The sequence below is a fragment of the Lepisma saccharinum genome, chromosome 19 (genome assembly GCF_977018435.1).
Source record: "Lepisma saccharinum chromosome 19, izLepSacc3.1, whole genome shotgun sequence".
NCBI classification, from domain to species: domain Eukaryota; kingdom Metazoa; phylum Arthropoda; class Insecta; order Zygentoma; family Lepismatidae; genus Lepisma; species Lepisma saccharinum.
The window spans coordinates 23,174,854-23,189,972 of NC_139247.1; positions in this window are offsets into that span (position 1 = coordinate 23,174,854).

Consider the following 15,119-nt stretch of genomic DNA (forward strand, 5'->3'; position numbering starts at 1 on the left):
ATTAAAGCCAAAGAAGTCGGCGGGGCCAGACAAAATCCCACCCTACATCTTCAAAGGATGTGTAGACATTTTAAAAATTCCACTCTTTGTTATCTACAATGCGATATTATCTTCCACGCAGTTTCCCGAACGGTGGAAAGTTACTGCTGTATGTCCAGTACCGAAATCCTCGGAGAACAGAAACATACAAAACCATCGTCCTGTAGCTCTTTTATCTGCCCCTGCTAAAATATTTGAGCAAATCTTATATTGCCACATATATAACCATGTCAAAGAAACTTTATCTGAATTCCAGCATGGCTTTCTGCCCAACTGCTCAATAGAAACAAACCTTGGCGAGAAACTGCATTATATAAGCACGGTGTTAGATGATGGGGGCAGGTAGATGTAATATACACTGATTTTTCCAAAGCCTTTGACACCGTAAATCATGATGTACTACTAAGTAAATTGGGCACTTTCAACTTTTCCCTTTACCTCAGGAAACTTATGGCGTCATATTTAATGAATAGAAAACAATATGTCTCGTATAAAGGCCACGCATCCAGCGAATTTCTAGTACGTTCCGGAGTACCTCAAGGGTCCAACATAGGACCTCTTCTCTTTCTTCTATTAATCAACGACCTACCGAAACATTTGATTAATTCTAGAAAACTGTTATTTGCAGACGACCTGAAATTCTTTCAAAGAATAAAAAATATTGAAGACTGTGTGTGTCTACAACAAGACATAAATAGGTTGAGTGCGTGGTGCTTGCGCGACGGTCTTTCTCTTAATGCAGCAAAATGCTATTCCGTTACTTATTCTAAACAAAGAACGATCTTAAATTTTCAATATAAACTTAATAATACCAATCTAAAAAAATCTGAAACAGCAAAGGACCTAGGAATATATTTTGACTCTAAGCTAACTTTCACTCACCATATTAACAAAGTAATAGGCAACGCTTACAAACTTAACGGGTTCATTATTAGAATGGCCAGAGACTTTCGAGACACCCAAACACTTAAGGTATTATATTACTCATTAGTGGGTTCAAAACTTGAATTCGGGTCTGTTGTATGGAACACTGACAGTATAGTACAGACTACAAAAATAGAGCGAGTACAGTCAAAGATGTTACGTTATATGAAGTATAAACTTGAAGGTACTTATCCCAAATTTGATTCGTACAGTAATCTAATAGAGGAGCTCCGAATGCACAGGCTTGACGATCGAAGGACAGTGCGCGACCTGCTGCTGCTCTGGAAAATATATAATGGAAAACTTCGCTCTCCTCATTGGATCTCACAATTTAAATTACGCGTTCCTAACAATAAGACGCGACCCAATCATCAAACCTTTTTTGTGAATAGAGCGCGAACAAACATTGTCAAGAAATCCCCTATCTGGAGAATGAGTATTCTCTACAATGCCTTGGAAAAGCGTAACAAAAAAATTGATTTGTTCTCTATGCCATATATACAATTTAAAAACTGTGTAATGAATACAATATCAAATAACAGTCACTGAAGCATGTATGAAAACCTGTATCTCTGAACTCTCTAACTGGGCGCCAGCCTGTTGAGTTCATTATTGAAAAAAAACAAAACAAAAAAAACTTAGAAAATAACTGTTTGCTCCAAAATCTCTGTCAAGATCTTACTGACTCGCAAAGAAAGCTATCAAAACATGGAAACACACCTCGAAGAAACTTACCAAATATTTTGAAAATATTCAAATCTCCATTTTTTCTCGTACTCTTACGAGATATACGTAAGAATATACTTACTGACTCAAATATAAGGTACCGAATGTTGTCACTTTTTAATATCGTTAATTTGACAACTCCTACATTTCGTATGGGTACTGGAATGGTTACTCCATACAAATAATTTGCATTCCGAACAACATACCGTTGGTTTATTATTCTTATTTCTCCCAAAATTCATGGATGGCATGCAGTGATTTAAGATATGAAACGTTCCCGCGAGCGGAACTGAGTGCCACCACGGGGGACCGCTCCCTTCAGAGGCGTGTAAGCAACTGAAGGAAAGACAGAAGAAGGCGCCAGCGCCTCTATGTTTTCGATGGAATAGTGAAGATAAGTTACCTAGTGCTTTCCCGACCATTATTACGCTGGTGAGGAAAATGATTCAAAATATTGAAAAAGGCGGCACTCAGTGCTGGCGGGCGGGTTACAGAGGGTTAATTTTAATATGTTTAATTCTATTTTGCCATTAAAATATTATGTGTTTGTGTCTTCGTCTCAAGCAATAGTGTGTGTAAATGTGTGTGTGATTGTGTGTCGTTGTTTGTGTACTCGTTTCCACCCGATGAAGAGAAGAAATAACCTGGATGTGTGTCTTAGAAATTTTCGTGTAAGTCAGGTAAGTGCTTGCCTTGATATACTGTTCGCTTTTTCGATCAAAGAATGTCCCCACATCTACGTATTCCGATCGGCCGCAGAGAGAGTGGAGGGAAGGAGAAACAGAAGCGCCTTTTTCTTTCAAGAATGGGTGAAAACGTCATGAGAGAGAGCGACCCCTACCCGCCTGACCATCAAACAGTCTCAACCCCCGTTACTCGGTCAAAGACCCACGACACCCTGGTTCGGAAGCAGAGGTTGCCAAATTTATCCGACCTCAGCATAGCACACGCAAACGTTCGTTCGTTAATCCCGAAAATAGACGAACTGAGGTTCGTGGTACGCCAACGTGCTTACGATATCGTAATAATAACGGAAACGTGGCTCTGTAGCGCAGACGGGACGAACGAAATCAACATCCCCGGTTACTCGGTTTTCCGTAACGACAGAAACAAAAAAGAAGGCGGGGGCATTGCCATATTTATCCGCTCGGCGCTGGCAGTAAAATTCGTAGACTTCCGAGCATCCGAAGACAATGATATTGAATATATTAGCATGATAGTTAGTGTAAGTGACTTGAAACTTGGCATTTGCGCGTTTTACCGTCCACCAAATGTACCCTATACAAATCTCGCCATCATAGAAGAAATTATTTCAGATAACTATGCCAGTGTAGACACTTTCCTTATGCTAGGCGATTTTAATTGCGACATGCTCAGCACACAAAAAGCGGAGACCCTGTTTCTTAAAGATATTATAAAATCGTATAGTTTAACACAATTGATTGATAAACCCACTAGAATAACAGAATCTTCCGAAACATTGTTAGATTTAATAATTGTTGACAACCCCAACATTGTATCTTCTTTCGACATCGCGAGTCCAATCGGAACTTCAGACCACTGCTTGACGAGCGTCTCACTGCATTGCGCAAAACCCAGGGATAAAGCCAAGTACGTTACGTACCGAGATTTTAAGAAATTTGAATATGAAAATTTTTGTCTGGATGCTGTAAACATCAATTGGAATGAAACGTTTAAACTTGGAAACATCGATTCTGAAATATAATTTCTTGAGAAAAATCTCGTCGACCTGTTTAACGTTCACGCCCCATTACGAACGGTTAGGGTGACGAAAGAGGCAGCGCCGTGGCTAACGGATAATCTTAAGCTGCTTATGAAATTGAGGGATGGTGCGCTGCGTAAATACAAGCGAAGCAAATTAATTTTACATTGGGACGAATATAAAAGATTAAGAAATTTTACCACCTCTGTTACGAGGCAAGAGAAGAAAGCTTATTTTTCTTTTATTGTAAATAACAATAAGAGAAATTCAAAGAATATGTGGAATAGCCTGAAAACAATCGGTATCAGTAGCAAACGGAACGCGGGAGAACTTCCGCCTCACCTGAGCAGTCCCTCTGAAATTAATAAACATTTTGAAAATGTCTACGACAGTGTTCCTCGAGACAACGCCATTATTGCAAAGGAGTGCAAGTATTTCTTAGAGAACTGCTTTCAAAACGATGCAAAAGAATTATCCTTTCGTCAGGTTCAAGATTGTGAGGTTGAAAAGGCAGTGTACAGCATTCGATCAAATGCCGCAGTAGTGGACAACATTACGTGCAAAATGCTTAAACTGGCCTTTCCCTTCATACTTACGGCACTCACGCATACCATAAATTTTTCTCTGAAAACCAGCCAATTTCCAAATGCATGGAAAGAAGCTCGATTTATTCCGCTCCCCAAAAAGCAGACGTTAACCTCTCTAAGCGATTTAAGACCACAGAAAAGATAGTATCTATACAATTAAAAGAGTACATTGCAAAATATAAAATCTTACCAGTAGTGTCACAAATATGCCTTCTACCGCAACTCTGATTTCTTGACCAAACGACCACCAAAACCTGAAAAACTCACTTTCTCTCCACGTTCCGCGCCTCATTTATTGCGCTAACGATGTTTCACAGCGTAGAAAAGCAGTGATGAGTGAAATTCACTCTCTCACCCTCTCACCCTTTCACCTTATCGTAATTTTCCAAGTCCGGGACCAAAATGTTTATATATCGTGACCTTTGTAAACCTCTCTCTCTCTCTCTCTCTCGGTGGAAACGATGTGCCTCTCATTATTTCCGTATTGTGTGACGCAAACAAACAAATAAATAATTGTTGTTTTTTTTTTAGGATTCCCTGGCCCTTATATAACCTCGCCAGGTGTGCGTGGTGCCCAACCAAAAAAAAGTAAAAAAGGTTCTCTAACGGCTGCGTTTTTTCTCACCAAAGATATGCCGTTTAAAAATTCACCTGTGCTACTCAGAAATGTAATCTCAGATCATTTCAATTTAGATTGTCTGGAAGCGACACATTCAAACGAAAAAATAATAAATGATAGTGTTCCAAGAGAATATCGAATTCATTTCGAAACGCTCGTGAAAACGGATTTGGCTCGAATCGAAAATTTGTCAGGACTCTTTTCGAGCTTGCACAATTTAACTTTCAATTTCCAGCCACATCTACTTCCCAATTTCAAAGTTGTTTTGGGTCGCCGTATCGTTTTAGAATTTCACGTTCGTCCGTTTGCGTAGATGGTACGACGCTTTAAGTTCGTATCAATTTCCTGTACGTCAATGGATACCGCATTTGATCATGTTGTTCGAATTAGTCCGTTTTTGGCCGATATCGACCACAAAAAACGATCCAAGAAAAAAATTACCACCGCTGTTTCGTAAAAATAATATAACGCGAGCGGAGAGAATGTTGTCGACCGTAGTATCCGATAAAAATAATTTAAGAATAGCAATCAATCCTTTTTACCGTTGAGAGTACGAAGAACCAACGCGAGAATAATTCTCTTAGAAGAATTCGAAAGACCTCACTTGATATTAAATTCCACACGATTTATAATTTTCATCTGGGCCATCCTCCACTAGCAACATCTGCGAACGTACGAACCGGCCTGTCAGATAGATCGTTTATTCGCATCTATTTTTTCGGTCATCAACAATTTTGGTCGATTTATTCATCTGGCGTTGCGATTTACTGGTCGTACATATTACCAACCTCAACCATATATAAATATATTTCCGAATTGGTAGACGACGCCTTTTCATCTCGCCGCATCGACGTGAAAAAAGTTTGATCAAATTAGCGAATGTGGCAACCGCCCCGTCCGTGGAACCTCTGCAGACGATCGTAGAATTCACGTCCTTTCCGCCTCCACGGTCATGAACAAAGAATCCGCCACATCCCCGATAACAATCGAATCACAAGCAGGAAACGAGGCGTCCACATGTTTTGTTTCAGGCATGGTTGAGTTTTGTGCTGTTGGGGGTCGCCCGTTTCACACACCACACACCCTGACGGGGCGTGGAATAGAGGCCGAGGAAAAATGATCGACAATACATGCATGGGTGGAACTGTCAACGCCCGTTCATTGTTATTTGTCCCCCACAGGATATTGTGCGCATCGAAAAGTCTTTTTGTTGGAAAAAAAAGTATAGCACGAGTGAATCGGATCAAACGGGGTTTTAATTGCTAGGACATTGACTATAGCGCTCATTGTGTTTTCACCAAAGGAGGTCGCGTGGGGGTGGGGGTTCCTATATAACGTACCAGTTTTTTCTTTTGTACATCATTATCATAGTGAACGTCAATCGTGCCAGTTCACTATTCTTAATTGTGTGTCTGACAGTATACATATATATCATCGTGGAAGTTTTAGTGAGCTACAAGTTTTTTTGAAGTCTGTCTCTCTCTTAAAAGGTAAGTTCTTTTTTTCATGATATATATATATATTTATTTTTGTTTTGCGTCTGACACACACACATATTCAGAGGAGTCATAAAAATTGACACACACTTACATGTCGCATATTTTTTTTTACCTCCTACAACAGTGCACACACACACACACACATACATACTGTTCGCGTCTAATATATATATATATATATATATATATATATATATATATATATGTGTGTGTGTGTGTGTGTGTGTGTGTGTGTGTGTGTGTGTGTGTGGAAGGAAAAAATGTCTAGCATTTTTCAACTTTTTTTTCCTTCTGTTTCAGTGTGCTTTCCCCTACCACCACCACAACAACCCCCCAAAAAATTTCTCTGTATATATATAAATAACAGAGAAAAAATGGAATCGCAACCAGGTCCCTCCGGTCTTTGCGGGAAAGTGGCATGTCGTAACTGTGGAAAATTAATTTCGAAACCTCATATTGCTAGGCATTTGAAAAAATGTCGTCTACCGGAACATGATGTCGTAGCCCCCCCGGCAAAGAAATCTCGCACTGATGCGCATGAATGCGGTGCTTTGAATAAAAGTGCACGCATCATGACGTATAAATCTGGAAGCGACGAAAAATGTGACTCGAGCACCTTCCTCGACAATGTGAAATCTATGTTAGTAGATCAATTACGTGATTGCCTCGTTAATGTTGCAGTTAAAATTCATCTCGTCTTGACCTTGCTGTATGAGAAAGTTGTCTCGTCCAAGACAAACACTTTCAGCTTTTACGTAGGGTGTGAAGGCTTACATGAGGGCAATCACGAGGATTTGGAGGAAATTGTGACACGGCTATTCGAGCACTTGGGACGAAAACAAGAAGAGTTTGAAGGTAGAGGAAGTGGATGGAGTCTTTGCGGTCGCAGCTACATGTTAGAGCTTCGAGTCTGCAATTTCAAACCATTACGCAGCACACAAAAAAAACAAAAACAAAAAAATGTTGCACGAGACATTAAAAAAAAAAGCCGTGTTGAACATAGAAAGTAATGATGCGAAGAGTTTCCTATGGTCTGTCATCGCCGCATTACACCCAGCTAATAATAATGACCCCCAACGCCTGTCCAATTACAGAGGATATGAGGGAAGATACGAGAATATGATGAGAGGAATTTCCTATCCTGTGCCCCTGAATAAGATCAATCAATTTGAAAAAAAACTATAGAGAGGAAAAAGGAGAAGATATCGATATTTCTGTGTTTGGGGTTGACGATTCCGGCAATATTCGTGTGTTAAGACCTGCTAGAAGCCAGAATAATGTAATTCGACTCTTGCTTGTAGATGGTCGTTACAGTTTGATACGGAATTTCTCACGATTAGTAGGAAGACAGATCAGCAAGGATCACGATAAGATCGAAATTTGCGATCGATGCTTGAGAATTTTTCGCGTGGGAAAGAAGATGAAAGAACAGCACAAGTGTTTTGGCTCCGTGAATGCAGAACCCGAAGATGTCATGCCGGAACCCGGAACCAAGATGAAATTTCAGAAACACCAGGCACTTCTCCACCATCCCGTCGTCCTTTATGCCGATTTTGAAAGCTTCCAAGTTCCCATGACGTCTTGCAACCCTGATCCCTCTACCTCAAGCACGATTAAAATTTTTCACCACGAGCCTTGCAGTTTCTCCATCTACGGAGAAAAATTAAATGATGTCATCTTGTATTGCGGACCCGATGCGGCAAAACATTTTGTTAAGAAGATAGCGGAATGCGCGAGAGAACTTGCACCCAGCCTGAAAGGCTCTTACCTTTCTCCACCTGCTCTCACGACGGAACAACAACGGAGACATGACACGGCGACAAGATGTGCGGAATGTAACCAGGCTTTCACCTCCGAAAATCACAAGGTCGTGCACCATGACCACCAGAATGGATTATTCCTGAGCACGATCTGTAATTCGTGCAATCTCAAGATTAAGGAGTCGCATTTCGTTGCCGTGTTTCTGCATTACACGGAAAAATACGACATGCATCTGTTCGTCAAGGAGCTCTACAACATAACTTCTCGAATCAGCATCATCCCTAGAACAAGCGAGAAGTATATTACTGTGAGAGTGTGGATCCCTCTCGAAGAAGGAGGAGGAAGTGTGGAAGTGCGAATCCTGGACTCGTACAATTTCCTGTCCTCCAGCCTCGCCACCCTTGCAGCTCAACTTGGCGACGAAGATCTTGTGGGCACCAAGCAAATGTGTTTTTCGGGGAGAGATGAGAATTTGAATCTGTTGCGTCGCAAGGGCGTCTACCCCTACGAGTACGTCAACGATTTCGACAAATTTGACGAGACGGAACTTCCACCCCGGGAGGCATTTTATTCTCATCTCACGGAGGACGTCTGTTCCGAAGAGGACTACGAACACGCTCGTAGTGTGTGGACGGCCTTCAATTGCCAAACTTTCCGTGATTATCACGATCTCTATCTCAAATTAGACGTGACTCTCCTCATGGACATTTTCGAATCGTTTCGCAAAAGATGCATCTCAATTTACAAGTTGGATCCTGCGTATTTCTTCACGACGCCGGGATTGACTTGGGAATCGATGATGAAATACACCAACGTGGAACTGGGACTCATCGCAGAGAAGGAACAGTATGCCTTCATGGAGAGTGCGATACGCGGTGGCATCGTCCAATGTCCCCGACGCCATGCTCAGGCAAACAATCCTCATACGCCTGGTTACGATGCATCGAAGCCCAACACCTACATCGTCTACTGGGATGTCAACAACCTGTACGGCCACTCCATGTCCCAGTGTCTTCCCATCAGCGACTACGCGTGGATGACCGAAGAGGAACTCTCCTGCGAGGATTTTTTTCTCAACTGGAGCGAAGATAACGAATGGGGCTGTTTCTTGGAAGTGGATCTCGATTATCCCGAAACGCTTCACGAGAAACATCACGGATTGGCCCTGGCCCCCACCAAAGAGAAGCCACCTGGAGGATCATCGGAGCCAAAACTCATACTAAGCATGGAGAACAAGCGGAATTACGTTCTGCACTACCGACTCCTCCAATTCTACGTGAGTCACGGTTTGCAGCTGAAGAAAATACATAGAGGATTGAAGTTCCGACAGAGCAAGTGGCTGGAACCCTACATAGCCGAGAACACGCAACGCAGAGCGCAATCGACATCGCCTGCAGACAAGGATCTGTACAAACTGTTTAACAACGCCATCTACGGCAAGACGATGAAAAACGTGCGTAATTACATCGACGCAACGTTGGTCACGGACGAAAAGAAATTTGAGAAGATTGTCGCGTCCCCCTACTTCAAAAACTTCACCATTTTCGACGAGAATCTCGTATTCGTCGAGAAGAACAAGAAGCAAGTGATGCTCAACAAGCCGATTGCCATAGGTGCCACCGTCCTTGAACTATCAAAATTGCACATGTACCAATCACATTACGATCAGTTTCAACCCTTTTATGGAGATAACATCCAAATATGTTACATTGACACGGATAGCTTTATTTTTCTAATCCAAACACCAAGCCTCGAACATGATCTGACTAAGATGAAGCATCTTTTTGATTTTAGCAACTTACCATCAGGCCATCATTTGCATTCAGCAAAAAAAAAAATGACGATTGGAAAGTTCAAAGATGAAGTTGGCGGGAAGTACATCAGCGAATTTGCGGGGCTTCGTGCCAAAATGTACTGTGTAAAGATTGCAGAAGAAAAAGAGATCAAGAAAGCGAAGGGGGTGGGAAAAATAAGTACCAGCAAATTCACCATGAAAGACTATAAAGAATGCTTGTTTCAAGGTAAAAGAAAACTCAGTACCGATCATCGCATTGCAAACAAATTGCATGATTTGTACACGACCCGTGTAACCAAAGTAGCACTCGATGGCCGAGACAACAAGGTACGCGTTCTCGAGTGTGAAATTCACACGAGAGAGTGGGGCCACTGCAATGGAAGCGATAAATGTGACGTATGTTAACTGTAACCCCATAGCCATGAAGTCCGCTGTGTCTTTTGCCATTCTTCAAAATATACGGAGGAAAAGAGGGGCCCTCGGGCGATGAAAAGTTGCAAGTTGTTTTTATGTCGTTAAGCCCGCTCCAAACACGAGGCTCATTAAATTCAACTCTTACTTTTTTCTTTTTCATCGTGATTTAATGACATAATTACAGGTTCGAGCCTTTTGAATTGCATCGCCGCAGATAAAATCTTCTCTTTTTCTTTTTATTCGATCTACAAAAGGCACAGTGTGTAGAAATTTAAATAATTAACAAGGACAATGAATCTCTTTCGCTTCCGCAAAGAGATCAATATGGACACTGCACCACCAAATACCAATAACCTCTTACCTTCCGTGTTATCTAAACTCAATGGTCTACTAATTGTACACCTCAACAGCATTTGGACGAAATTGAATGACGATGTGGGCAAAATGTTTTACGTCTTCAACAACAATTTACATTTTTACGAAATTCCGATCGGTGGGAAACTTCAAATCACCGTGAATCCGGAGAACGCAGGACGAAAAATCAAAATTTCTAGCGGCAAGAACATTTTTCGAATGAAGCACGACAAGGTGGTCTCTAACATGGCGTACGACGTTTCTACAGGAGATTTACTTTACGTGGAACTCCTAGGAGATTACGACAAACTCGTTCCTCTCTTCGTAGAATTACGAATCGTCTATCCTATTATAAATAACCGTTAACGAAAAATGCCTAACGACATTTTCGGCAACACCAAGCGTGTAGACCACGCACAAGAGATTCTCATGTTGGACGTTCGTGTTAAGAAGTTGAGGAGCGATTTGATCGCTTTGCAGGAGACCTTAAACAAAAGTTTAGAGTCGGAGATCGCTACGCTCCAAACGCAATGTCTCGACCCCATTCTGAAAATCGATTCCGAACTGAAAACGCTCATAAAAAATTATGTCGACCTACCTTCTTACGACAACGTTCAAAATATACAGTTGAGCGTGGATTCGCTTCAAAATGATTTGGCCAAATTACAGCAATTTCAATCGAAAAATGAAGATTTGGAAAAATTGAAACTCGAAATCGAAGAACGAACTTCCGCAATCGAAAAGAATTTCTCTGAACTTCAAACCGTGGTGAACGATATTGATGCAGAACGCTTGCACGTCGTCGTTTCCAAATTACAAGAAGAATTCACCGGCACGTTGGAAGAAATTAAATCCAAGTTACAGACTTTGGAAGATACCATGACGAACCTACCATCGTCAGACGAACTGCAGGTCATCGGTAAAAGTCTCGCGAACATAAAAATTCAATTGGAGGCTTATCAAGATTTCGAACACATTCAAACCACCATCGCTTCGCTCCAGGTGTCTCTGGAATTGATCAACGAAGAAATTAAAAATATTCACGCTGAAGCGAGAGCGTTGACGAGAATTGAAGACACGTTGAGCACGGTTCAGCAGAAGATCGAATATTTAGAAAATTTGAACGTCGAAACAAATCTTGCTCATTTTCGTCACGTACTGGACAACATACAGGGTGACTTGGAATCGTTACGGACGAGCGTACCTTCGAGCGAAGATTTGGAAAAATTGAAAACGGCGGTGACGGCACTATCCGATTCGAGCGACGTCAAAAGTTCGTTGAGCGATCTCGAGAGTAGGGTGGCCAATCTCCCCACCTCCAAAGAATTACACGCTTTGAAAAGGAACATATCACGTATGCTGAAACGACTGGAAACGGAAACGGCAAACGTGGAACAGATTCGAGAAGAAATCAGTTCGCTGGTGTCGACGCTGCCCACTTCGCAGAGCGTCGCCGTCCTTCACACGCAGTTTACAGAGATGCGAAGCATCGTGAACGATCTTACCGAGAAAAGTTCGAAATTGAATCAAGTCGAGAACCTTCAGAACATCGTCGTCAACATCAGAGATCAAGTTGGAGTGCTGGAATCCACGCAGGAATCGACGCTGGCCTCTTTCGGTGCCAAGTTGCAAGAACTCAACGAAAACTACAAGCAGTTGAACGTGGAAGTGAAAATCAAACCGTCGTTTTATACAGTAACGGATACCATAGTCGAGCATTTGCTGCCCATCGAAAATAAACTCGGACACGTTCACAGTAATCTGCTCGGCGTCGACACTAAATTCGTCAAATTGTTCACCTTGCAAGCCATTGAAATCAACAGCGTACCCAATCAACAGAGAATCTCCACGTTCGTCGAAGGTAACAAACTGTACATGTTGCATCCTTATCATCCGTACTACAAGTTTCTCCTCGATGGCACGATTCAGATAAACGAATTTTCGTACTGGTCTCACGGTAGAAAAGCTAGCGTTCCCACCATGACCTTAATATCGAATCGTGTTGTCCAGAAAGCAGGAAACATTCCTCTGGCACGTTGGAACGAAACGCGCAACATATATGAAATACACGAAGACGAAGACCTTACCGTTTTCGACGTGAGTGCCGGCGATAAGCTGATCGTTCAAAACACGAGCGAGGTGCCACCCTCTTTGAATCCCATCACGCTGGTGCTTCTCTTCAAAAGTAATCTCTAAAAAAAAATGTCTAGGCAAGCCATCGTCGAAGAATTGCATAAACCTGCACGTCGCAACTACGAACGTTTGGCGGTGGTAACCAAGGGCATCGACGACCTCTGGGAAAGCGACCTCGTGGAGATGAGTAGCGGCAAGTTGAAAAACGTACATAAATTGAACAAGGGCAACAAGTACCTCCTCACCGTCATAGACACATTTTCGAAATTCGCATGGGCTCTACCTTTGAAGGCGAAAACGGGAACGTGCGTCACGGAAGCATTCAAGACAATTTTTCGCAAAAGCGGCGGCAGACGACCTCGGTTTCTGCACACGGACAAGGGGAAGGAATTTTACAATGCCGTATTCCAAAAGTTTATTCAAAAACATGACGTTCGACATTACTCGACCTTCAGTGACGTCAAGGCCAGCATCGTGGAAAGATTGAATCGCACTCTGAAATCGCGGATGTGGTCACGCTTCACGCTTCAGGGAAGCTACAAGTGGGTCGCCATTCTTCCGGAACTCGTTAACCACTATAATCACACGGTGCACGGAACGATAGGCATGAAGCCAGCTGACGTTACCAAGTCTGACGAGCAGCGTTTAATTTCCAGCGTTTACTGTCCAAAGTACACGCCCACGACAAAAAAAGCTAAATACGAAATTGGAGACCAGGTGAGGGTCAGTAAATTGAAGCGAACGTTCGACAGGGGTTTCACACGAAACTGGAGCACGGAACTTTTTACCGTGGTTCGATTTCTACCCGGGAACCGTCACACGTATATAATGAAGGACAGTGGCGGTGAAATTTTATTGGGGCGCTTCTACGAGGAGGAACTCTATAAAACTAAATACCCCGACACGTACCTCATCGAAAAAGTTTTGCGTAAGAGAGGCGACAAACTTTTGGTGAAATGGCTGGGACTTCCGGACACGAGTTGGATCGATTCGAACGAAAAAGAGGAACGGCGAATTGCTCCCCGACAGCATACGATGTCTGATCGTAGGACCTTCGGGGTGCGGAAAGACGACACTGCTCATTGATAATTTTATCCTCTCACCCAATTGGTTAGACTGGGAAAACAGACACCTCTACGTATTTTCGAAAAGTCTCGAACAACCGAAATACCAGCAACTTATGAAACTGTACGAGGGACTGGGCATTGCAACTTTCGCAACTGAAATCATTCCACTGGACGATTGTCTCGAGAATTTCGTTGTGGTGTTCGACGACATGATCTTGGAAAATCAAAACGAGATTCGTAATTTTTTCACTCGAGGACGTCACAAAGGATTGGATTGTTTCTACCTGGCACAAACTTTTTCCAAGGTTCCGAAACAACTGCTACGCGACAACGCTAATTTCATATGTTTGTTTCGACAAGACCACACCAATTTAAAACACGCACACGATGATTACGTAGGGGCTGACATAAATTACAATCTATTTTCTAAATTCTGCTCCCACTGTTGGAACAGTGACGGTTTCGGATTCGTGACCATCGACATGACTCGAAAAGCAAACCATGGAAAATATAGAAATAAAATAAACGTTTATCTAGACGTCTCAAAGGCTAACAAGAGGACGATTTCAGATTTGCAACAAGAAGAAAAAAATCCAAAAAAAAATGAAAAGTCGTAAGAAACTAAAAAATAAAATTTGAAAAAAACGTTATTTTTTTCAAACGTCTGACAAGCATATATAAAATAACCATTACAACAAAAAGTGAGTGTTAGAAAAAGTGGATAGTCTCAAGCGGGTGACAGCAGAAAACTACGAGAACCGAACGTATAGGCTGAGAATTCGACGTTTCAAAAACGTTTCAACGTATATAGCAAAATGTCAAAACGTCAATTTCAAGAAGACGAAAATCTCAACTTGCGAGAATACCTCGTGAAGCGATTCAAAGGTTGGAAATAAGAGAATCCCGGATCCTACGAAGAGAAGAAACGTCAAGATCAACCTGTGATCGACGCCATCAGCGGTCTAGGTAAAGAAATTAAAAGTGTCACGGAACAAAAATAAAAATTTGATCAACGAACTCGTACCACTTGCAGCTAAAAGTTACGCCGTACCAACGCCCATTTCGAGCATTCCTTCGACGCCGTTCGAACTGAAGGACGTACCGGCACGACGTCGAGCCATAGGTAGCACGTCGTCTTCAGATAAGATCGAGTTGGGACCTTTGGCACGAGACTACCTGAGCACGGGGAAATTCGACAAGGATGAAGTGTTCGGATTGTATCCGAGCATGGAGAGCAACGAGGGTGGCGGTGTGGTGTGGAAGATTGGGAAATCGAAGGTGACCTTCGAAGGCAACGACATTAAAGTTAATTTAGGCGAGAAGGATAGTTGGACCAGGTATCCGGGTACGGTGGGACTGTGGGAACTCGTCGCAAAAAAGCAGCCGAAAGATTACACCGACGAAGATTACCAGAGTTACAAGGAAATTCTGATCATGACGGATGCCTTGTACCAGAACAACGATGCCTCGCAGAATAG